We start from the raw sequence: 27,335 nt of genomic DNA, 5'->3' as shown, positions 1-27,335 counted from the left end.
CGACATGATCCTCCTGTATTTCACGTTGAAGATAATGTCTTCAGATCTAGTAGGCATATAATAAATGATACACTTGGATGCCAAGGTGTGATTTAGTTAGGAAACAGCCATGAAATACAGAGATACTTGAAAATAATTTGCGCTTTGCGTAAAGAGTGGTAGTTGGACTCAACATGAAAACATCCACTATTGTGCGCCTAATCAGACGACGAGGTCCGCTATCATACTTGATAAGTGTTCTCTTAGTTAAGAAAAAAAAGGAAAAGTGCTTTTTCTGAACGATTGAAAGTGAAACGAACACACGATTTTAGTCCAGCGAGGTGGATGCTGGACTAAGGCTTATTGACAGAATCCAATGACAGTGTAATTCGTCATGACAAATTTCTGAATATCGTTCAACGGTATAGGATTCTTACCACGTTTGAGTAACAAATTAGTGAGAGCAAATTTAAAGAAGAGCTTTGTGCATCGCGACAGTTGGGATTACGCAGCGTGAGAAAGTCACAGGAAACCAGACAAAGTGTAGTGCAGGACACAACAGGGAAAGGCTCGTGAGCGTTACTTGTTATGTTCTAGGAGAGCACATTCCAAAACGAGCCAAAAAACGCAACAGCTCCTCCACTACTATACTTGTGCAATGTCGAACGGAAATTCTGGTTGAGCTTATACAGAGAGGATTCGATAAGCTATCTCCACGCATACCATACGCGAAAGGAATAGGAAGTGGTAAAAATGAAGCTGTTCTAGTATACACCGTCTCCTCTGTCATCTACACATGTTGTTTCGTGTTTTACGTAATTTGATGTAGATCTTTTGATGTAGTTAAATGAGGAATGGTGTCTGCCGTTTCTTATAGTCATGAAGAGATTATAACATCACAATGTAACCCTGAAATAGAGACCCTAAGTAATAAGTGAATTAGCGTCGACGGCAATGGTAGGGACAGAAAGAGAATTGGAAACAGAGATAAATGTTCGACTTAATCATTTGTCAGAAAACAGAGCTATTACATATGCTGAGTAAAGGAGTCTCAGCTCCTGGGCGTCAATGCTGCTAGTTATTTTTCGATACTCACATTACTATGTCAACCACTCAGAGGCCACGTTTAGTAGTTAACTAATAAAAAATAACAATGATACACGAAATCTGGCGAGGACACGAAATGGCAGATCCCTCCCACTAAACCATAGAAGCTTCATTGTGGTGGTAGGTAGAAAAGATGTGTGAACTGACTATACATGAAAATACTAGTCATTCTATGCCATATCTCGCGGTTCTAGGGGCGCAGTCCGGAACCTTGCGACTGCTACGGTCGCAGGTTTCAATCCTGCCACGGGCATGGATGTGTGTGATGTCCTTAGGTTAGTTAGGTTTACGTAGTTCTAAGTTCTAGGGGACTGATGACCACAGCAGTTGAGTCCCATAGTGCTCAGAGCCATTTGAACCATTTTTTTCTATGTAACAAATCACTTGTCGAAATTCGGGTTTCGGTATCTTTAACAGTTTATGGAATGATTGGGGTATCTAGATTAGATTAGATTAGATTAGATTAATACTTGTTCCATAGATCATGAATACGACACTTCGTAATGATGTGGAACGTGTCTTGCAGAATTATTGAGCTGGCTGGATCGCACTGTAATTAATCCACGTTATTTCTACCACTACTCGTGTTGTCATCATCAGGTGGTCCCTGATGATGGTTGCTCCGCTCCTGACGGCATTCTGTAACACTGTGTCCCAAGAGGAATGGTCATTATTCAGGGATAAGACAGGAAATTCCAGTAAACATGTGCTCTTCAATGCATTCCTGAAGTGCTATGAGCACTTCTTCATCTTCGACACTTGTAAGCAAATGTTGTTCTACTGCAAGATGTTTGCTTTCCGTATGTGGGCTGCGTTAGTTTTTAAATGGCAGTGTCTCGTAATTTGCTAAACAATCCAATATATCCAATATGTTGATACAACTAGTAATTAAAATCAAATAGCTAATGCTGCAGGAAAACAGCAGGTAATAATCAAAATGCCAACCATCGCAACTTTAATTAGCTTTTCTTCTTTTCCTTTTGGTACGGTGATGGAGTCTTGTAATCTGCTGTAGGCTGGGGCTTTTAGCTGTCTGGCGAAAGGCGAGAGTCGCTAGGGGAAGCTCAAGGGTCTGACAAGTGCTTCTGATGAAAGCCAAAGTCTCGGCCAGGTAAACACCTGGAAGAGCGCTCTGCTGGCCGAACGCAGCAGGAGCGACTAGCTAGGGCGGCCTAGCCCGTTATAAGACTTCATTGTGCGCGAAACGGAAATAATTCGCTTTAGCACAGTTGAGAGCTGAAGGACAGGAGAAAACATGCCACTGCCAACGCAGGGCCCAGCTGTTAGGCTCTAAGGTGACCAGCTGGAATTTTCGTTCAAAATTTATTAAGGAGATTTCTGATATGCTGATAACGATTATATTGGTGGCCGAGGCCGTCCTCACACATTTTTATGTGGTCACCATCTCGATGAGCATAACCAGATATCTGTTACACAGTGAGAAAGAAGTTTTACCTTCTGCGCCTGACAAAGAGAGAAATATACTTCACTGTTTAACACTTTGATGCCCAGAACTGCCGCAACTTGGGCCACAATGCTGTTTTCAGGACTTATTTCATATGAGGATGTCTAGATATCTGTCCTGTAAAAGACCCTGGCTTCCGTTGTCAATTTCTAGGATTATTTCGGAAGAAATAATAGCGAACGTAAGAGCTGTTGTGACTGAGTGACCTAAAGTGTGCTCACGTTATAGAAAGTTTCGTGCGTCTACTCAATAGGTGTTACTGTTGGCTGTAAGTCTTCTATCAGTACATAACGTTTCGTACGTGTCCAAGACATTTTGGAAGCTCAAGGTGAAGAATTTTATGGTTGTCGACCAGAGGCAGAAATATCTTTGTGGGAACATTCTGAAGAATGTTCATACTCAAATAAGCTGCTGCTTGGTACAATTTTTCGTTGCTATTATTGTTGCTACAGGCACTGCTGCTGTAATTACATTTTAGTTCTCTTTTATTTGTCATAACCTCGTCCTTTTTACAGACGAATCTCATGATGAAAAAGCATCTCAGACAGGTTTCCAAAAGTTATTTGGACAATTTACTGGCAAAACAAGCAGGAAAGAAGCAAACTAGTATTGTACTGATCGATGGACAAGACTCTGAATACTAGAATACTTTACACACCTATACAGAAAAGTCTGTTATGTGATAAACTGCTCAAAAATTCACCGTACACTTATGTTTGGAAGCATAACTATACATTCTGCCATTATTATTGAAAAATTTTTGATGTACCAAAAAATTCAAATTAATACGAAAAGTAAACCCTGAAAATTGGTCTTCTTTAGTTTGTACTACCCTTTTAGATATATCAAACACAACTGTATCAGTAACCTTTTCAATACTGGCGTAAATGTCTCGTTTCCTGGGTCCGATGTTTCTCCATGTGAGAGGACATCGAAGTGTTAATCTTGGGGAAATCCATAAAATAGGGAATTTTTTAGTATCTTTATTAAATTATCATTCATCTGAGGTCTGTGGCAACTGGCTGGCAATGCTCTAATGGTGGCTGAACCAGCAAAGTTCGGTAAGATGTGTAAGAAAGTGCTCCTCCGTGGACATTGTAAAAGACACTTCTTCTTAGGATGTCAGACAGACACTATGCTTCGTCTTCAGGCTTCAGAGTGAGATATCTTCAAGCTAAATCAGATTCCAAATGCCAGGGCTGAACTTAGTATTCTTTGCCTTTACTGTAGCCACTTTCTGCTCTTGTACATAATTTCAGTGGTAGGCATGGGCCGTATTTGCATTCACACCGGAACAAGGCGAGTGTGAAGTCTTTAATCTAGGGACGACATTGCATTTTGCTGATCTATTTTGCAAACTAGCTAGTTGCACTCACTACGCTCTTAGGCAAGAGCGCTGATATTTGTTCATGTTTCTAGGGGAATTTTCGTTAATCATTAATTTATTCTGCAATCATTGGTCATATTCAAGACACAATTTGTATAGTATCTCTCATGTATCATGTATTCACCTACCTATGCCAAGAATATCGTATACGTCTTCCATCCTATGTTCTCTTGATAACTCATTGCCTCCTTGATAAAGGAGATAAATTTTTTACGTCATTTAACAATATATGAGATTGTTATAATGACACTTATTTTCTGTTCGTAGTAATATGGAGCCCATCATCAATATATTTCTGAGAGGTGTGGTACCAATATTTTCATGTTTAATTTGACCACCTCTGGCAATTTATTTAGACAAGCCGTTGTCTATTGCGTGACTTTGCTTTCTTTTAATTCTCATGATCTTATGGGAAATTACCTATCACTGCAGATCAACAGGTACACATGCTGTACCATCTCAGGGGTGCACTTAATTGCTCAACTGTTCCTCACATTTTACGGACGAAAATGAGATAAAATGTCGAATAAAGATGGGCTGTAAAGGGCGTAACCTAAGAACTATTAGCATATGTTCAACAGAAGAGATGTTTTTCATACCATCGGAGATGAAACAGTGATCAGTGCTCTTATGTTATGAATTTTAGAGGCCATGTGTACTAGACTTTGTAGCTCTGAGTGATCGGTCATCTCCTATCCCTGAAAATCGACCATTCTCCTGAGACACCCTGTATGTTGACCATCACCTCCTCGATCGTTTCGCTCTTATCTCTCTCTGCAAGGCAACCATGGTGGATACTAGTGGTGGTGTGAGTAATTGCTTTCTGCTCTAAACTCTGGTCACCAGTGTCCGCACTATAGCTGTCAGGTACAGGCCTCACTGCACGGGAACGCTTTTCATTTACTAGGTTCAGTGCAGGGTTCTACACTTGACTTACCTGTCTCTTCAGTAATAAGATCACCTCGTAGTTATATTTCAGTGTCCTCTTTAAACATGCAATCCCAGAAGCAGAAAGACTGCCCAACTGTTATGGTGCTCTAGTAATCCTTAATACGGTCGGCTTATACTAAGGTCGTCGATGGATTATTTGTTGCTCTGGCGTAATGTAGTGTGGCGCTCATGTTCAACGCACCTGGCTTCTAACATGCAGTTTCCTCAATGTATGCTTTGCCGCCATGGCTTGCGAAGCCCTTGGTCATTCTTCACCGACCCCAGTTGTGTTAAGGTTACAGTGGTTGTACGAAATACATATGTAACAACATGTCGCTCAACGTTCCGACTGATTGTTCTGGAAGTGTTGTGCAGTAGTGACTAATGCGCTTCTTTTGATTCGTGGCGTTATGTAGGTACAGCCTGTCTAAATGGACACCTGACCTACGTTCTGCAGTACCCGTTTCTTCGGAACTTCGTCTCGAGGTGCTTCAGTTCATTTGGAAGGCAGTCTTCATCGAAGATGGATAGTGCCCTATGAACAGGCGCTTGTAAACCGCCGACACGCTACTGTCCGATCAGAATACAATTTAGCGAAGGAACTGAACCTGAATTTTGAGGCAGAAAGTGTTGTCTTGTGGTCGGAGCTCAGCATCGCAAACAGCAGCCATGGGTTCGAGGTCGGGCTGTGCCTACCGCTGCCAGCCCTAGGTTCGACATGGGAGTTGCCCAAGACCCCGCCAACCTGCTATCCGTGACTGCTGCCTCCAGCACTGAGTTTCTAGTTGGACCTAGTGCCTCAGTACTAGCCACCAACTGCCAGAGGGCAGCAAGTCGACGTCCGCACGCAGTGTTTCCACTGGGCTTACCGGCATGTCACCACCAATCACTCACCCTCCTGAGTGCAGCTCCCATTTGCCTTGGGATGCAGCTATTCCACCTGAGGCACCTGTGTAAAAACTAAGGTAACAAAAAAGCTGGCAAATAATTCATTTCTTTTTAGCTTAAGTGACTTAAGTCCCATCAATAGCTCAATGTAAGAAATACGCCTATAATGTTGATGAGAATTCGCACTGGCTGAAGCAGATTGGTCTTCAGAGTGAGTGGAGTGTCATAGTTTTTTGCGGGATTAGTATTGGCTCATTATTGCTACGTACTTCATGGAGAAATGCTTAACGCATAGAAGTTACGCATCATGAATTGCCGAAGTGCTACCGTCTGTCCTAGGGCACATAACATTTGAAATACGTAAATGTATGCCGTGCCCGCATGATGAGGACCCTACTCACGACTCACTCTGGGCTAGGAAAGCACTTACCCAGACTTTTCCTGCTTGCTGGATAGGACTTGACGGCGTTAATACTTGGCCTGCATGAAGGGACGAGTGAACCCAAAGCGACTCAAATGGCCGATAGGGACCAATCGCAAAGAGGCGCCAGAGACATACGATTGCAACATTTGTAGAGGCTCCCAAGTGTGAAATTTATACACAGGGTGTACCATAATCAGGAGCCCAAACTGACACTACTGAAAGTATACGATAATAGACGCAAAACCATTCCGGTCTACATGTTTCCTCAAACTAGCCGTTCATAAGACAACTGCTGGTCTGTTCGTTAAAACGACCACTGATTTAAGTATCAATTATTGTCCTAGTTGGTATAAATATGAGATTGCCGATCATGACTGGACTCAAATTTCACAAATGGTCTACCTTAACCTACCTTGGGGGAATGGGAGCTCGCTGTTGGCAAGAGATCTGCTAGGAGAAGAAGATTTTCAGATAGTTTTACTATTGGTGTTTACAATAGATATGACCAACTGTCAGAGTCTAGTGGAGAGGAATCTCTAGTAGCTGTAGATTTAGGAAGTATGCAGCACACCTCAGCAGTTACTGTGGCTAGAACAGTTACAAAGTCGAAGAGGAAGAAGAAGGTTCTGCTGTTAGGTAGTTCGCATGGCAGAGGTGTAGGCCATCAGTTGCAGGAAGTGCTGGGAAGTGAGTACCAGGTCACCAGCATTGTGAAGCCTAGTGCAGGATTGGCTCAGGTGACTGTTAACATGGGGGGGGGGGGGGGGTTATGTAGGGATTTTACTAAAGAGGATCAGGTAATGATTGTGGGTGGGGCTGGTAATAGTATTGATAGGGATGGGGAGTATGACATGGATGGTGACTTGGAAAAGATAGCCACTCAGACTGGCAACACGAATGTGCATTTCGTGGAACTGTTTCAGCGTCACGATTGGCCCCATCTTAATACAGCCGTCAGGCATAATAACATGAGACTTGGGGGTGCGCTGATGACAGAAAGCATGGGTCACATTTCAGTGGTGTCAGTGAAGTCTATCAGCAGGACGGGTTTCACTAGACATGGCCTGCACCTCAACAGGTATGGGAAGGGGAGGTTGGCAAAGCTTATAGCCATGTATGTGAAAAACGGCATCCCATTTGAGTTACTTGATGTTTCAAAGTACTGCACTGAAAAGGTGTTTGAATGTTGTGCTGGTGTGGTTAAATTTAAAGGAGCTAAACGTCTAACTGTTGTAATTTATAGAGCCCCAGACTCCGATTTCACAACATTTTTGCTAAAGCTAGAGGAGGTTCTTGGTTCACTTTATAGGAAATACAAAAAGTTAGTGATATGTGGCGACTTCAATAATAATTTATAAGTGATTGTGCAAGGAAGAGAATGCTGGCAGGCCTCCTTAATTCATATAATCTTATGGAAATCGTATTCTTTCCAACGAGAGTGCAAGGAAACAGTAGAACAACCATAGACCACATTCCTCATTACTAGAAGGGCTTTCTGTTAGCAAAAAGGTGAATGGCCTTTCACATCATGATGCACAAATCTACATCTACATCTACATCCGTACTCCGCAAGCCACCTGACGGTGTGTGGCGGAGGGTACCCTGAGTACCTCTATCGGTTCTCCCTTCTGTTACAGTCTCGTATTGTACGTGGAAAGAAGGATTGTCGGTATGCTTCTGTGTGGGCTCTAATCTCTCTGATTTTATCCTCATGGTCTCTTCGCGAGATATACGTAGGAGGGAGCAATATACTGCTTGACTCTTCGGTGAAGGTATGTTCTCGAAACTTTAACAAAAGCCCGTACCGAGCTACTGAGCGTCTCTCCTGCAGAGTCTTCCACTGGAGTTTATCTATCATCTCCGTAACGCTTTCGCAATTACTAAATGATCCTGTAACGAAGCGCGCTGCTCTCCGTTGGATCTTCTCTATCTCTTCTATCAACCCTACCTGGTGCGGATCCCACACTGCTGAGCAGTATTCAAGCACTGGGCGAACAAGCGTACTGTAACCTACTTCCTTTGTTGTCGGATTGCATTTCCTTAGGATTCTTCCAATGAATCTCAGTCTGGCATCTGCTTTACCGACGATCAACTTTATATGATCATTCCATTTTAAATCACTCCTAATGCGTACTCCCAGATAATTTATGGAATTAACTGCTTCCAGTTGCTGACCTGCTATTTTGTAGCTAAATGATAAGGGACCTATCTTTACTCTATCTTTAACTCTAAAAGATTTTTGTGCTGCAACACTTGTTAAATATAGTCATCAGCTGTTTAGGAAAGCTGATCCAGTTGCTGTAGAGACATTTGTAAACCTTATCAAGGAAGAAGAGTGGCAAGATGTTTATAGCGCTGATACAGTAGACGATAAATATAGGGCTTTTCTCAAGACTTTTCTCGTGCCCTTTGAAAGTTGCTTTCCGTTAGAACGTTCTAAACATGGTACTAGCACAAACAGGCAGCCTGGGTAGCTGACTAGTGGGATAAGAATATCTTGTAGATCAAAGTGGCCATTATATCAAAACGTTAGAAACAGTCAAAATCTAAACGCAGCAGCCCATTACAAACAGTATTGTAAGGTGCTTAAAATGTTATTAGGAAGGCAAAAAGTATGTGGTATGCAGGCAGAATAGCTAAGTCTCAGGATAAAATTAAAACCATATGGTCTGCAGAGACAGGTCGAGGATATAGAATCAGTGCGTAGTGGGAATGTCCGTGTTACTGATAAGTCGCATATATGGACAGTATTTAATAATCACTTTCTGAATATAGCAGATTAACTAAATAGAAACCTAGTCCCAACAGGGAATCATATAGCACTCTTAGAAAAAAGTGTTTCGACACTGTTACCTGAAATGTTCCTCCACGATACTGACAAGAGCGTGATTGAGTTAATAAGTAAATCACTAAAGACCAAGAACTCTCATGGATATGACGGGGTATCTAGCAGAATACTGAAGTATTATTCTCTGTATGTTAGCCCAGTACTTAGCCATATCTGTAACTTTTCCTTTAGGAGTTGTCGGATTCTGGGCAGATAAAAGTACTCGGTAGTGTAGCCACTTTATAAAAAGGGAGACATTGATAATGTTGACAATTTTAGACCTATTTCTATGCCATCGGTGTTTGCTAATGTTATCGAGAAGGTTGTATATACAAGGTTACTGGAGCATTTAACTTCACATAATTTGCTGTCAAATGTTCAGTTTGGTTTTAGAAATTGTTTAACAACTGAAAATGCTGTATTCTCTTTTCTCAGTGAGGTTTTGGACGTATTAAATAGAAGGTTGCAAACGCTAGGCGTTTTCTTTGATTTAATGAAGGCTTTTGACTGTGTTGACCACAAAATATTACTGAAGAAGTTGGACCATTATGGAGTAAGGGGAGTAGCTTACAATTGGTTCGCCTCTTACTTTAAGAACATAAAGCAGAAGGTAATTATCCGCAATATTGAGAGTGGTAGAGATGTTCAATCCCAATGGGGCACTGTTAAGTGGGGCGTTCCCCAAGGGTCGGTGCTGGGGCCACTGCTGTTTCTTATTTATATAAATGATATGCCTTCTAGTGTTACAGGTGATTCAAAAATATTTCTGTTTTCTGATGACACCATCTTGGTAGTGAAGGATCTTGTGTGTAATATTGAAACAGTATCAAATTATGTAGTTCATGAAATAAGTTCGTCGCTTGTGGAAAATAATTTGATGCTAAATCACAGTAAGACTCAGTTTTTACAGTTTCTATCTCACACTTCAACAAGAACCAATATTTTGATCAGACAGAATGGACATATTATAAGCGAGACGGAACAGTTCAAGTTCCTTGGCGTTCGGATAGATAGTAAGATGTTGTGGAAAGCCCATGTCCAGGATCTTGTTCAGAAACTAAATGCTGCTTTATTTACCATTAGAACAGTATATGAAATAAGTGACAGTTCAACACGAAAAATAGTCTACTTCGCATATTTCCATACGATTATGTCGTATGGTATTATTTTTTGGGGTAATTCTTCTGATTCAAAAAGGGCATTTTTGGCTCAAAAACGGGCTGTTCGAGCTATATGTGGTGTAAGTTCGAGAACCTCTTGTCGACCCCTATTCAGTAGTCTGGGAATTCTGACATTGCCGTCACAGTATATATTTTCTTTAACGTCGTTTGTTGTTAACAATATTAGCCTATTCCCAAGAGTTAGCAGCTTTCACTCAGTTAATACTAGGCAGAAACGCAATCTGCATGTGGAATGCACTTCCTTGACTCTTGTGCAGAAAGGAGTGCAGTATTCTGTTGCATCCATTTTAAATAAGCTACCACAAGAGCTCAAAAATCTTAGCAGTAGCTCAAACTCTTTTAAGTCTAATCTGAAGAGTTTCTTCATGGCTCACTCCTTCTATATTGTAGAGGAGCTCCTGGAAGAGCTAAAAAATTAATCAAATTCCAGTGTTAGATTGTGGATTTTCTTTATTTAAACTTACGACTTGTCACCTGAATATGTTTTTTATATTTCATTTTATCTGTTTCTAATATCGTGTTATAATTTCATGTATTGACTCGTTCCATGACCATGGAGACTTCTCCTTAATTTGTTCCCACGGAACAATAAATAAATAAATAAACAGGAAAAACAATATCACTTCACCTCGTTAATGTTACAATTTACTGTACAATCGTACTTCTTAATGAAGGTGGACCTCGTGTTGTTCTTATACGGGGAAGCAATACTGCACTCGTCTCTGCAGTGAATGCGAATCCTATCGAACACCCTCAGATTATCTCGTGAATGTTAGATAACGCAGAGCAGTGGTTTATTTAAAAAATATAACATAAACAATAATAAAAATAGTAAAACTTCTACCATTCCACATAACACTTTCACGCTATACGTTTACCTTCTTTTTCTCCTTTTCTGGAACAGCACCTTATCCACTTCCTGAACTCAACATCTCACTCGTTATAGAGGGAAGCTGACTCAGTTTCCCATGGTGGCAGTTGGAAAGTTGAGCACATAAAATGGTACTGACATCAATAGTGCATAAAGTATTATGAAACAATGTGTATATGGTGAGTGTAATGTGCACAGTGACTGGGAGTGAGAAATAAATGGACAGTGTAGCATTAGCCTTCTATCGTCATTAAATAACTTATTTGTAAAACGATATTGTAAACCGAGTGAGGTAGCACTCTTTTAAACTTAGTGGCCCCGTATTCGGAACTCCAGTCTTCATCCAACAATGCTTTATATCTTCCGTGGTTTCTTTGAACCATTTCAGCCAAATGTCGGGATGTTTCCTGATATAAGGCCAGGGCCGACTATCTGTTCGATACCTTTCACTCTAGGCCTGTAAGTCTCTAAATGTATCTATATGTGAATTACTTTATTGTGTTGTTCGTAAATGATAATACAAAGACATGTGCAATATCCGAATAAAAGAGATCTGCAGTTAAATAAAACTATTACGACCACTACTGCTACTACTTCGCTGTACAACTCATTGTTGCAGTTGTTCAGTTACAGCAACAGGAGTGCTGTACACATCAAGCAGAAAAATTCAGAGGACTGAGGTTCGATCGTTTTGTAGACCAAGGTATAGATTGTGCTCGATCTATCTATCTCGGACCATACTACTCCGTTACGTGACGTCTCACACCAGCAGCAAAATATGCCGGAGCATCATTACTCATGGTCCACATACACCAACGTAGCCCAAATTAAGGTAAGTCAGAGGCAAGGTTGTTATAAATTATACGGGACTTAATCGAGATATTCACGTATCAAATAAATTGGTATTCACATGGCAAATATTGGAATGTTATTGCTTCAGTTATTGTATAATTTTATGCGAGCAAATTTTTTCTGTTTACTGTGATTGATACTGTATAATTAAAGACAAAGTTTATATATAAATACATACTAGCTGAGAACCTGGCATTACATGGGTGTGTATTTGTCCCAATCTTCCTGTAGACCACCACCTCCTGCCTCTCTGCCATTTCCTCCTGCCCTTCTTCCTGCCCATCTGCACCTCCCACCTCTCTCTGTGCATTTGCTCCTCCCCCACCCCCTCTCTGATCATCTGTTCCTCCTCCTTCTCTGTGCATAACCTTCTTCCGTGTCTATGTCAGTCACCTCTTCCATACTCTGTCTTCATCTCCTCTCTCCCTCTTTAAGATCATCTCCTCACTCCCATAAATCAATCTCTTCTTCCTCCCTCCCCCTTTGTCTGTCTCGTCTATCCTTTCTCTGTGTCAGTCTCCTTATCCCCCTCTCTCTATCAATCTCCTTCTTCTCTCCTTCTCCTAATTCCCATCTCTCTGTCGATATCAGCCTCTTAGATAATGAAGCGATGGAATATTTTGAGTATGAGAAAAAAAATGTCGTCTCTTCTGTCTTCTGACTGGAGAAGGTGTCTAGCACCTCTGACAAATTCGTCATGTAGATTTGTCTGTTCACCCCTCCAAGTTTCTTTTGGTCTCTGTTCACGGTGACGAGGCAGCTAGGATTTTGTGCAGGATTAGTCAGTCGTAGGAGAGTCATTGAGCTGTTCTCCGATGAGTATGATGTGCCACCTGTATGCACGCTTAGACCGTGATTCTGCATGGGAGTTAGGTCAGATTTTTGGGGTTAGGTACTGTCTGTAACAGTAAACTCAGTTGGTGTAAATGTGGTGGGGTCTTGCGAGTGGTAATTTCGCCCTCATTTATCTAAATTTAGGTGGGGCAACATTGCTCTTTACCCGGTCAACATTCGCTTCAAGCATCATGTTTGCGATACCCGTTTCGTATATATTTGTACTGCAAGGCACATCCCAACGTTTTCCACTCGTCATCTGTAAGAAAAATGTTGAACTTTAAACATATACACCTACATGATTACCCTGCAATTCACATTTAAGTGGTTGGAAGATGGTTCATCGAACCACAATCATACTATCTCACTACATTCCACTGCCGAACAGCGCGCGGGAAAAACGAACACCTAAACCTTTCTGTTCGAGCTCGGATTTCTCTTATTTTATTTTGATGATCATTCCTACCTATGTAGGTTGGGCTCAACAAAATATTTTCGCATTCGGAAGAGAAAGTTGGTGACAGAAATTTCGGAAATAGCTCTCATTGCAACGAAAAACGTCTTTGCTTTAATGAATTCCATCCCAACTCGCGTATCATATATGCCCCACTCGCTCCCCTATTACGTGATAATACAAAACGAGCTGCCCTTTTTTGCACCCTTTCGTTGTCCTCCGTCAATCCTACCTGGTAAGGTTCCCACACCACGCAGCAATATTCTAACAGAGGACGAACGAGTGTAGTGCAAGCTGTCTCTTTAGTGGACTTGTTTCATCTTACTAAGCGTCCTGCCAATAAAACGCAACCTTTGGTTCGCCTTCCCCACAATATTATCTATGTGGTCTTTCCAACTGAAGTTGTTCGTAATTTAAATTCGGTTATTCTATGAGCATGTATTCGATCACGATGTGTCCCTGACCTAGCTTCATTCCCGTTGAATAATGATGATAAATACATATTCCCTGTGTAGAACATTTATGTTACGAATTTATACATGTTGCATGTTTGATGAAGTTTAGGAGTACGCTACACAACGTAATTAAATCTCCTACAAACACAACTCACCTAACCTGTAACAGAATCATAATAGGAAGGATTTAGTGGAGTTCAATCATGATTGATCTACCGAAAGTCAGGTAGTTAGATTTCCGTTTCGCGCTTTCTTAGTAGTAAGACCAAGGACTTCAGATGACTTGGCACTTAGGGAAAGGTAGAGAGTCTTAGGCATTTTATTTATTGAATAGCAAGTTTGTGGGTGCGAAGATATGTGTTACAGGCAAAGGATCGTCCCATCAAAATATCACCTACTGATATTCAGACGTTTCGCATACTCAAGACGTAGTAAGCGTGACGTAAGAGGACTGAATACATAGGGTCTTGGTTGGATACCGCTCGAGCATCCTACGTCAACAGGACTACATCACCAGAACTTAATTCCGTAGAGAATGTCTGGGATTATTTCGAACCGTACGTGAGACGCATCAATGAACATTCCAGCTGTATGATAGCTGTGTAAGACCTAATGACCTCGTGCACACTCTTCCTCGTGGAACTGGGACCATTACCAAGACTAGTGACGGTGATACAGCGTTTTAGAGTCATGTCCGCTGATATGCTTATTATTTATTTGTACTGTAATTGCAACGACTTTACCGACCGTATTGTGCTCACGAAATCATACTTCCATCTGCAGATTTCGCCCTGTTAAGAACGACATGTTGCGCTATATATTTGCGAGGAAGTCCTGGAACCAGTCACAAATCTATCCTGATTGGGAACATTAAAATTAGCGAAGGCCAAGGAAAAAGAGAGAAAAATGAAAGAATAAAAGATGGCGTCAAATATCGACAGAGTTCGTAATTGATTCGGCTCGCTGAGGCGATGGCAGTGCTCTGCTCGATACCGCAGCTGGGATGTCCCTCGACGCGGCTGTGACCAAATGAAATTCAGAAGCAACAGCAACACTCCTGAGGCACGGCCGTTAGCCTGTGCTGCATGTGAATTGTGGCCATAGGCCGTAAACTGCGCATCTGCGGCTGGCTTAGCATTGTGTATACGAGCCGAGCTGAGTGAAATGCGATTAATGAAGAAGAAGCGGCGCTGCAACAGCAATGAGATTAAAGCGAGCGAGGAGCAAGCTACCGGCTGCTTATTAGCCTGCATGAGTATCAAATTTGGAGTGGCTGGAACCCCCGCTCTCCGCTTGTAGCTAATCAATACGAGACTGTCTCATACAGAATAGTGGCGCTGCAGCAGAGCACATTCCGGCATTCGATTTGAGAGGCGATACCCGCGAATGGGCTGCCCTCGGCGGCAGTGCCGCTTTAACCCGAACAGTCAACTTTAACGCCTTGCGATTAACATTTCAGTAATTCTGTGTTCAGTGCTCAACGAGAATTATTGCTCACGGACAAACATGCTACCAATTGGTCGAAGTACTAGGAAACCTAACCAAATTATAGTGACGAGCCTACAATTCATTCCGATATGTTTTTCAACTTTCATTCGCTATTGCCAGTAAATCAGACACAGTGTCGTGTTTCTATTATTTAAAAGCTGTTTAACAGCTGTTAAATAGTCAATTATTTAACGTATTTCTATTATTTAACTTAAGAACTTCATTTAATGGTAACACGCAGTTCGTTCAACTGAAAATACAAACAGCTGCAAACAATGAAAGTTACTTTCCACTACGCGTTTTCAAGGATCATTCTACCACTGTCAACTGAATATATGTCAAGCAACAAGGGATTTATGTGTTCTATGTATGACTTTTATGCAGTTTATGGCACTTTTGGCAGTAGAATGCAATACATCTATTTCGAGAACAAAGCTCAGCATAAGATGCATCCTTTAATTACATATTTGTACAGTAATACAAATTTAGATAAATTTAAGTGGTCACAAGCTCATTTCTGTCTCTTTTGCGTTGCAGACCAAACATTAAACTGAGACAAGATGGCATATCATGCTCTAACAAGGGGAAAGAACGTATAAAAATAACAACAATAGGAAACTTTATATTCTATTTTGCATTGTTATAGTAAGCTGAAATTCTGTATGTAGGGAGAAGGAGAGAATGACAGCAAATGATGATTTAAATGAAGTGACAGCAGTTTGTATGCGGTGTTAATACTTGTAACCGTCAGGGTAAAGCCCAGCTTAAAATGCTCGACCTTAAAATGTTGTTTTGAAACCTTACCGTCGAGTAAGTAAAAGATAGAATTTAACTTATTTTCCGTCTAATGATAGAAAGAAAGAGAATTGAACTTTTGGTGCCTTTCAGCCTTCCTGTCTGGACTTACATTTGACAACGTGTCTGATCTGATAGTCTTTAGCGTACACAATGTTGTACGCCTTGCGCCTTAATTAGAGGCAATATTAATGTAACTAATCAAAAGGAGATTCTTTCTACGTGAACACATAAGCTTACCCCGTGGTCCTTAGTACTGGTTGTCTATGCAGCAAGCCTCAAAACATATATATATATATATATATATATATATATATATATATATATATATTACCTTTTATTTTACTTGGTCGCCTCTGGATAACGTCATCTGACTGCATGTCTGAATATACTCACTCTGACCTATTGTTGATAATAATTTGGGTTGGCATTCATTTACTGGGAATGGAAATATGTGAGCTACAGGTGTACTTATTATTCATTTGCTTTTTTGGTTGAAGTTACTGGTGAAAAATTCAGTATCATTATTAAATAGAAAAATTGAGAAAACTCAACAAAAATTAGATCTTGTGATTACTGGGTTCAATGAAAAATAATACGATATTGACTGAGATAAACTAGTCTATTCTGAAAATTATGGAATATAAGTTTTTAACTCTTTATAATGATTCAGTTTATAAATCTTTAGTTTGTGGATCGTTTACATAAAACAGATAAGAAATGTAACAACGTACTTATAATATGCAGTTAGCACTTAAATGTCTTTGATGTCCTCATAACGTCGATTTTTAATAATTCATAATTAATTATGAATTATATAATTATAGTATGCTTCAAGTAACATGTAGCTGGTGGCGAACAGGCACAGCGCTGTGTCTCTACACACAACATCACTGCACAAATGTTGACTCAAGAGTGTTCTGTCGACAATGCTGCGCGCTTCTTGCCACTTTCCCTATGAATCACTGCGCGGGCTCTCCCGCCAACAAAGAGCTTGGTGCGGATACTTCACCATCACTATTGATATGGAAAGAAATTAAATAAATTTTACAAAACATTCCCATTTACCTTTATTTTCCATTCAGTGATGTAGCCGTCTGTTGCGAGTAGTCTATTGTGAGTCATAATATACATTTTGTTTAAAACTGTATCAAACGTCGTTATGTAGATGGTAGAATAAAATAAAATTGTATATTATACGAATTGGAATCGTTGTAATGTATAAGTTTGTAATTTGTTTCCATGTATGTATCTGTTGTGCAAGATGCCATGTTTCCGAAAAAAAGTTTATATAGCTGAAAAGAAAGGTAAACATTGACTAAGGTAACCATTTTAATGTGTTTCCTCCATCCGTAGTCCTGCGGTGTGTCAGATGTTAACAAAATTATTCTTTAACATTATATATTTCTTATATACTAACATATACCTTCTCCTTGACCGTCTGTAACTTGCGTCAGCTCTCTGCACCACCAATTATATAACATTCAGGATTAAATACCGTCAGCACACCACATGACTTTAATAAACATCTTCTGATAATTCTCGTCAGCTCTCGATATGACCTAGAAAACATATTATCATTATATTATATTCTGGAAAATCTCGTCAGCTCCCGGCATGACCTATAAAACATTCTGGAACATCAACTTACGCCAGCTCTCTGCGTGACCTAAGTATTCAACATCATTATTCTAACTAAAACTACGTTTATTTTCGTGGCTTGTGACTACAATGCTGCATTCGGGAATAAAGAAGACATGTTACTGTTACTAACGAACAAAAATTTTATATACTGTCTGCATTATCAGTTTATTTATAGCTGAAAAAAATCAACATTTTATTAAGTTGTCACGACATTTTATATGATAAAGGTAATGTTATTTACATGCTATCAGTGCACAAACTCAAAAGTCGTTTCAGTGTATGTATCTTGTTTTTCGTTAAGAAATGTTTCACATGTTTCTCTTGCCTTGGCGTAGTGCAATTAAGCACAACTCCATTATATGGAATGTGGGACGAAATATACGGGGTTTCCGCTTTCACCAACTGTTATTTTCTCTCTGCAATACAGTGCAATTAGCCGCAGCAGGATCGTTTGCCCGGGGCAGCTCCTTGCGAACATATTTCATACTTGGAAAATACCATTATCGGTTTGCTGTGATATGCGGCTTTGTTTGTTGCTGAAGCACACTGAAACTACCATTGTTGCATATTTGCGTTTCATTCTGTCCCTGTATTTAGTCTGCAATAAAGTTTTCTAAGTTAAGAAATGTTTCACATTGGAGTCATTGTGGTTTCCTTTGGATTTCTTGTTACGTATTGTTTCAACTTGCGTTACATTGGCGTGTGGAATATTCCGTATGGGCCTGCATTCAGAAGTTCGAATTTACTCCATCTGTGTTTACCTTGTTTGAATTAATACTTCATCACCAATCTCATAATTTTTAAGTTTACTTACCTGCCTCTGTTGTATCTTTCGACGCTCTGCAGCTCGTTTGATGTTGCCGAGTGCAGTATCTATTATTTCGTGGTGACGAAGTCTGGCTTTTTCGGAAAAGTAATCATCTCACTGATTTTATTCGCTGGTTCTTTGTTTTTCAGATTTACTGTCGGTGGAAGCATTGTTGCTTTATTTGGGATAGCGTTTATTACCTATTGAAATTGTGGAATGTATTTGTCCCACGGGTATGATTCCTGTGGCAATTGAGTCTGCATAGTTTCCCTATTTATTTCATTATTCTTTCGGAGGGATTGGATATATATATATTGGTAATATTTTTTCGTTTTCTAACATTCTTGTCCATGTTTCTGATCTGAATTGCGGTCCATTATCTGAAACGACATTTTGAACACTGCCTACTGCTGATAAAATATCTTTTACGAATGCTTTTGCTACTGTTTAATCAGTGGTTTTACTTAGTGGAGAAAATGTAAGAAATTTTTATGTTACTTCTAGGGCTACAAAAATGTAACTGAATCCTTTGTTTGTCCTGGGGATTTGACCAAAAAGCTCCACTGCTGCCATATCTCTTAGCCTAGCAGGTATTATGGGATACATTGGTGGACTATGAGATACTGTCGAGGATTTAGCCTTTTTGCATATCTTACAGGAGGCTATAGGCCTACCAATGCTTTTGTCCATGTTGTTAAAGTGACAGTTTTGTCTACGGATCAGAAAACATTTCATGCCTCCGTAGTGTGCATAACTTAAGTAGGTATAACATATCAACAATTTATAGGTTCTTCCGGAATGTACAGCACCCATTTGTTGCTGTTTGGGCACGGGCGGCAAAACAGAATATTCTTATGTATTGTGTAGTTGCTTCTAATTTTTGAGTTACCATTGTCATGCCAAAGCGTTATGATTTCTTTCAGAGTTTCCTCTTTCTTCTGCAGTCTCGCTGTTTCCTGTAGTGATGATGAAATAAAATTTTCAAAGGTGACTTGCTGTTATTACTTTAAAGTGTGGTTTGTTTGGCAGAAAGTATTTTCTTTCTCATGTCGTTTGCTGCTTAGCGAGCTTGACAGTGCGTCGACAACAATGTTCTGTGTGCCGGGAGTGTGGATTATTGTAAAGTCGAATTCCTGTAAATACAGTTTCCATCGGTTCAATCTGTCATGGATGAATTTGTCTGACAGTAAAAAATTGTACCGCTCTGTGGTCAGTATAGACTATTGTGTACGTTCCGTACAGATAATGGCGGAACCTTTTGAATGCCAAAACTACAAAAAAAATGGTTCAAATGGCTCTGAGCGCTATGGGATTTAACTGCTGTGGTCATCAGTCCCCTAGAACTTAGAACTACTTAAACCTAACTAACCTAAGGACATCACACACATCCATACGCGAGGCAGGATTCGAAACTGCGACCGTGGCGGACGCGCGGCTCCAGACTGTAGTGCCTAGAGCCGCTCGGCCACAACGGCAGGCCACAAACTACACATAGTGTAATTACGTTCGGCTGATGAAAGTATTCTACTTGCAAACGCAAAGTGTTTGATGACTATTTTACCGTCTTTCTCTATTTCCTGGTAAATATGGACACCTAATGCGGTTGTCGTGATGTCAGCTGCAATTGCAAAGTTTTTTGTTGGCTCTGGATGTTACACTAAAGGTGCGTTTAGTAATGCATGCGTTTTTCTAATTTTCGAATTCAGATTCGCCTTGTTCATTCCAGGACCAAATTGCATTTTTGCTTGTTATTTGGTATAACAATGGAGTGTCTAGGGCTCTGTAATGTATGAACATTCTAAAATAGTTAATTAGGCCTAGAAATCTCCGAAGTTCCTTTTTCTTTGTTGGGACAGTGATGTCGTGTAACGCTTGCAATTTATCGGATCTGTTGCAATGCCTTTTTCTGAAATTATGTGACCCAGAAATTTTATTGCGGCTTTTCCAAACTCTGATTTACTCAGGTTTACTGTTACACCTTTTTGCTGGAATATTCTCAGTAACTGTTTAAGAGTTTGGCTGTGCTGTTCCCAAGTAGTTTCTGCAATGAGAATATCATCTACGTATGTTCTGATTATGTTTTTGTGTTCTTATGGGAGTATTATGTTCATGCCTCTTATAAATGCGGCTGAAGAAATCGTTAATCCAGATGGAAGTTTACAGAGCTGGTAACATTCCCCCTAAGCAACGGAATGCCGTGTGTTTTCTAAAATTTGGGTATAGCTGGATTTGCCAAAATCCGGAATTTCAGTCTAGGGTCGTGTAAATGGAAGTACCATGGAATTTCTCTAATAACTCCTCCAGTGTCTGTGGGCGGCTGGTTTCTGTAATTATTATGTTGTTCACTTGACGTGAATCAAGAACTAAACGAAGTGACCCATCCTTCTTTTTTACAATATGCAAAGGATTTATACACTGGCTGGCTGCTGGTTCAATGATGCCTTGTTTAAGCATTGCTTGTAATTCCTTCTTTACCTCATCTGTATGTGTGTGTGGAATGGGATAATGTTTTGCCTTAAAAGTTTCATGTGGATTTACCTGGAATTCATACTTGAATCCTGCCATAGTTCCTGTAATGTTATTGAAGACTGTTTTATGCTGCACAAGAATATTCTCTGATTCTGTACTCTCTGTTTTGGTATTCGCCATAATTTCCACTATTTTGCGTGCAGTTATTTCCATTACATTATATTCATGGTCCTCTGGGATTATTTACATCTGTGTATAATGTTAAGTAACAAACATTGTCGGAAGAATCTGGAATAATTTCAATCCTATTATCCTATTAATGCTCTGTTCTTCCGTTGATAGTGTAGTTTGGAATAAAAGTACAATTTCCTTATCTCCATTATGTAGTGTTAGATATGACAGTTTTAAATCGACATTTGCGTCGTTCTGCACGAGGAAATGGCCTCTGTTATCAATAGTGTAACTATCCAACAATTAGTGTGAAATGTTCTACCTGAAAGAATAAATGATAACTGTGTCTGTCTCTTTACGTCTATAACTTTCCCTGGAAATGCGCCTTTGACCTTGGTTTTACTTAATGGGAATACGGGATAGCTATTCTTCATATTGCATGTGTTCAATGTTTCTTCATTAATTACTGACATCAGTGATCCTAAGTCAGTTATTGCTGGGATAACCTGTGATTGTATTCTTATGTGGACTATAGGGTGGCATATGGTTTTCTGTACTACTGGCTTCTCGTGTAGTAGTGTATCACGTACATGTTGGAATGTAGTGCCACGATCAGTCACGTTACATTCTGTTTCCTATTACTTGTGTCGTTGTTTAGAAACGCGTCAGGCGCTGTTTCTAATCATATGTGTTCTGGTGTGTCATTTCCTGTCGAGGAATGGTGTGAGTTTTCTATTATCCGTACAGTTCTAACACTTTGATTGTTGGTGTTTTGTGACGTATGAAATCTAGTATCAGATTCGTTCATACGATAATTTTTCTGTTGTGAATTGTTTTGATACTGATTAAAATTACTCTTGTGGAATATGCGTTGTGATCCCTGTTCGTTTCCTCTACGCCTGCCATTATAACTGCTGTTATATGGCGTGTGATGCGCGTTATTCTGGAACTGCGGTTTTTGTATGTCTTAGAATCTTTGCTGTGGCGTCATAGAATGAATCACGGCTGGCGTGTTTGTTGGAGGCTGAGTCATATGAAAATTAGCCCTATTTGGAAGGTTGTGCTGTATCTCAGTCATGCTACGCGGCTGGCGTAATTGCTGCAGTGTATTCAAACTCTCATTGTTGCTATACTGCGTTTCACTATAGCCCTGTGTTTGACCTGAAACAAAATTTTCCCTTCACTGTGAAAGCGTTTCTTTCGATTGTTTTTCACAAACCGTGGCTGTTGTTTGGCTGATTTGCGTTTTGTCTTGAAATTTTTTTATTGACAAACACATATTCAGACTGGTGTACTTGTACTAGTTGTAATAGCTCCGTAAATGCGGAAATGTTGTCTTTCTGTTGGCCTGTTAGTAATGAAACCTTCAGCGATCTAGGAAGTTTTGAAATGCACAATTGTATTTGTGCGACTTGGCGGTACGGTTAATTTAAATACTTGTTTTGCTCTACCACGTATTCAAAGAACTGTGTCATGGTGTGATAGCTGAAATTCTCTAACTAACTGATATTTAATACTGCTTTGGGTTGTGTCTGACCAATGTCCTGACAAAATGCTTCTTGAAATGCTTCTAGCGAATAACATTGCCTTGCAAATTGGTCTCATTCTCTTTGCTGGTTCACCTTCAAGGGAACTACTAATGAATTCCAATTAGTGTTGTACTGGCCATGATGGGGACAATGCTCCGTTAAATTGGTGTATCCAGTCAAAGAGACGGTCATTCTTGTTTTCTGTCATTCTTGTTTTCTGTCATTCTTGAACGTTTTGAATTTCCTTACTGACAGAAAATGTTTTTTGTTGAAACCATCGTTTCTGTATGTGTAACTGTTATCACAATGGTGTGAACATGTGTTTGTGTATCTTTGTTCGTGATCAAGATCCCTTACTTTATGTAGTCTACCTACATTGTATGGGTTGTGAACTGTGACATATTATGATAATGTGCGTTTTGTTGGCATGTATTGTTTGAAACCGTTTCATGTCTTTCAGCTATTACTTGCTGCAATGAATCAGTATTTTGGTATAACAAGTTGTTACGTGATTCTGAATCTGAAATTCCCTGTTGCATATCTTGACTCTGCATACTCTGACTTTCAGAAATCTGTTGAAGTGCGACTGGTGTAGTATCATTTGGTGTAGTGTTATCTGATTCGGTATCGTTGTTATCGTCTAACATATCCATTATCGTAAAGAGCTCATCGATTTTTTCTGTGATTTCCTTTTCTAACTTACGATCTCTTTTAATCACTTTCTTTAAGTCCACTTTAAAAATTTCTGGATCTTGTACAATTCCTATCTGCTCTATTCTGTCAGTAAGTGTTTGAATGCCATCTGAAAGTTTGTCCTTGACATTCTATATTTCTGTGTCTATGCTTGTATTAGCTTGTTTTGTGTTCCTTTGTATCTCAGTGAGAATGTCTTGTGTTTGAGTAGTGCTCTCTGTAAGAGTTTAAATTTTTTCCGAAATTGATGCAATGTTATTATCTACATACGTTTTTCCTTGGGCAAACAGTTTTCTTTTGTCTTCCTATCGCTGTTTAGTGATTGTGTGCAATAATTCTTTGTCTTGTGATCGCACCAGTTTGTGGTGACGTATCAAGCAATTTTCTATGTGATTATTAAAACGTCCGTCAATCTGAGCGTTTTGTTGTGCAAAGTTTTCTACCATTGTTTCATGTAGACTTAGTGCGAGTTCATCCTGTTTTTTTGATAGTTCCTTTCAAACTTGTCATGTAATTCTTCTTTTATCTGTGAGCATTTTTCAGTGACTGAATAAATTTCTGCTTTAATTTCGGTTTTTGTTTCTTTTGATTCTTGTGACTGCTTCTCTAGTTTTTGTGACTGTATGTCCATTTGTAGTTTGAGTTGTAGCAAAATGAACATCATTGGGTCCGTTTTGGTTTGATCTGTGTTTGTTTCTACACTCCTGGAAATTTAAATAAGAACACCGTGAATTCATTGTCCCAGGAAGGGGAAACTTTATTGACACTTTCCTGGGGTCAGATACATCACATGAACACACTGACAGAACCACAGGCACATAGACACAGGCAACAGAGCATGCACAATGTCGGCACTAGTACAGTGTATATCCACCTTTCGCAGCAATGCAGGCTGCTATTCTCCCATGGAGACGATCGTAGAGATGCTGGATGTAGTGCTGTGGAACGGCTTGCCATCCCATTTCCACCTGGCGCCTCAGCTGGACCAGCGTTCGTGCTTGACGTGCAGACCGCGTGAGACGACGCTTCATCCAGTCCCAAACATGCTAAATGGGGGACAGATCCGGAGATCTAGCTGGCCAGGGTAGTTGACTTACACCTTCTAGAGCACGTTGGGTGGCACGGGATACATGCGGACGTGCATTGTCCTGTTGGAACAGCAAGTTCCCTTGCCGGTCTAGGAATGATAGAACGATGTGTTCGATGACAGTTTGGATGTACCGTGCACTATTCAGTGTCCCCTCGACGATCACCAGAGGTGTACGGCCAGTGTAGGAGATCGCTCCCCACACCATGATACCGGGTGTCGGCCCTGTGTGACTCGGTCGTATGCAGTCCTGATTGTGGCGCTCACCTGCACGTCGCCAAACACGCATACGACCATCATTGGCACCAAGGCAGAAGCGACTCTCATCGCTGAAGACGACACGTCTCCATTCGTCCCTCCATTCACGCCTGTCGCGACACCACTGGAGGCGGGCTGCACGATGTTGGGGAGTGAGCAGAAGACGGCCTAACGGTGTGCGGGACCGTAGCCCAGCTCCATGGAGACGGTTGCGAATGGTCCTCGCCGATACCCCAGGAGCAACAGTGTCCCTAATTTGCTGGGAAGTGGCGGTGCGGTCCCCTACGGCACTGCGTAGGATCCTACGGTCTTGGCGTGCATCCGTGCGTCGCTGCGGTCCGGTCCCAGGTCGACGGTCACGTGCACCTCCGCCGACCACTGGCGACAACAGCGATGTACTGTGGAGACCTCACGCCCCACGTGTTGAGCAATTCGGCGGTACGTCCACCCGGCCTCCCGCATGCCCACTATACGCCCTCGCTCAAAGTCCGTCAACTGCACATACGGTTCACGTCCACGCTGTCGCGGCATGCTACCAGTGTTAAAGACTGCGATGGAGCTTCGTATGCCACGGCAAACTGGCTGACACTGACGGCGGCGGTGCACAAATGCTGCGCAGCTAGCGCCATTCGACGGCCAACACCGCGGTTCCTGGTGTATCCGCTGTGCCGTGCGTGTGATCATTGCTTGTACAGCCCTCTCGCAGTGTCCGGAGCAAGTATGGTGGGTCTGACACCGGTGTCAATGTGTTCTTTTTTCCATTTCCAGGAGTGTATTTTGGTTGATGAAAGTTGTGCCTCTGTGTGCATTTTGACATTTTCAGATGAATGTAACTGTGTATTTGTTGCTGAGATACCGTCTGTGGCTACATTTGTATCCGATTCGTTCATCATGTCTTCCATGATTTCGGAATTTTCGTCATAGTAACTATCTTGTATGTCGCATTGTCGCATTGTCAAATTGCAAATTATTAACACTCCCGGACATCTGATTCTCTGACATTTCACTACTGGGGTCATTACGTAAAGGATTATTAAATACCGCCGAAAAAAAAAGTTTTGTCTGTATTTTCTACGCTCCTGTCGCGCAAGGAACGAGTAATGGTTCTGCGCGGCATGGTCGGTAACTAACACTGTGCACCACAATAAATCACTTTGCAAAGCGGAATCAACAAAAAATCAAACAGATTACCGATACGCTATAAATAAATGTATACATATTAGTGAATGCGTTGCGCCACATAATTTTAGCTTAACAAAGAAATATTTCAGAGTCATTATATTCACACTTTCACAGTAGATTCTCTAAGTGTTCGGATATCGCTAAGTGAAACCTTCCCGTCGAATAAATAAAACAAATAATTTAATTACTTTTTGTCTAATGAAAGAAAGAAAGAGAATTCAACTTTGGGTGCCTTGCAGCTTACTTGTCTGATCTGATAGTCTTTAGCGTCCACAATGTTGCACGCCTTGCGCCTTTATTGGTGGCAATATTAATGTGACTAATCAAAAGGAGATTATTTCAATGAGAACTCATAAGCTTACGTGGTCCTTAGTACTAGTTGTCCATGTACTGTACCTGAAAACATAGATATATATTTTCCTTACCTTCAATTTTACTGGGTCGCCTCTGGATAGCGTCATCTGACTGCATGTGTGAATATACTCACTCTGATCTATTGTTGATAATAATTTGGGATGGAATTCATCTACTGGGATGGCAAATATGTGAGCTAAAACTGTACTTATTAATCATCTGCTTTTTTGATTGAACTTACAGGTGAAAAATTCAATGTCATTAAATAGAAAAACTGAGAAACTACAAATAAAGTTAAATCTTGTGTTTACTGGGTTCAATGAAAAATAATGCGATATTGACTGAGATAAACTGGTCTATTCAAAAAATAATTGAATATAAATTTTGAACTTTTTATAATAGTTTACATAAAACAGCGGTAACAACGGTGTTACAATATGCATTTAGCGCTTAAATACCTTTGATGACTTCATGACGTCGTCCGCCGGGCTAGGCGCTACAGTCTGGTGCCGCGCGGCCGCTGCGGTCGCAGGTTCGAATCCTGCCTCGGGCATGGATGTGTATGATGTGCTTAGTTTAGTTAGGTTTCAGTACTTCTAAGTTCTAGGGGACTGATGACCTGAGAACTTAAGTCCCATGGTGCTAAGATCCATTTCTTCATTACGTCGATTTTTAATAATTCATAATTAATTACAAATTATATAATTACAGTATTTTTCAAGTAATATATAGCTGGTGGCGAACAGCCACACCGCTCTGTCTCCACGCACAACGTCACTGCACAAAGGTTGACTCAAGAGTGTTCTATCGCTTACCGCCACGCTCCTTACGTATCAATGTGCGGGCTCTCCCGCCAACAAAGAGCTTGGTGCGGATACTTCACTATCACCATTGATATTTTTCTTACACACTATAATTGTTATTTACACATTTCTTAACTTATAAAATTTTTCATGGCCTGTTTGATTTTCTATTGACATATTTCAGTTTCTTTGTTTTAAAGTTCTCTGCAGTTAGTTGAACGCCGTAACATGTGTCACTCAAAGGTATATACTTGGAACAAGTGACTTCTTCTTACGTACTTAAGTATGTTCAATGCCATACTTCAGTTACAAACTCCACAACAGAAGACATTTCGATGTGATCCGCTAACGTGAGTGACAAGTTCAGCTGGTCAGTTGTCTTCGGTTCCTTATCATTCTG

The sequence above is a fragment of the Schistocerca gregaria genome, chromosome X (genome assembly GCF_023897955.1).
Source record: "Schistocerca gregaria isolate iqSchGreg1 chromosome X, iqSchGreg1.2, whole genome shotgun sequence".
Taxonomy (NCBI): domain Eukaryota; kingdom Metazoa; phylum Arthropoda; class Insecta; order Orthoptera; family Acrididae; genus Schistocerca; species Schistocerca gregaria.
This window is presented reverse-complemented; position numbering follows the sequence as displayed.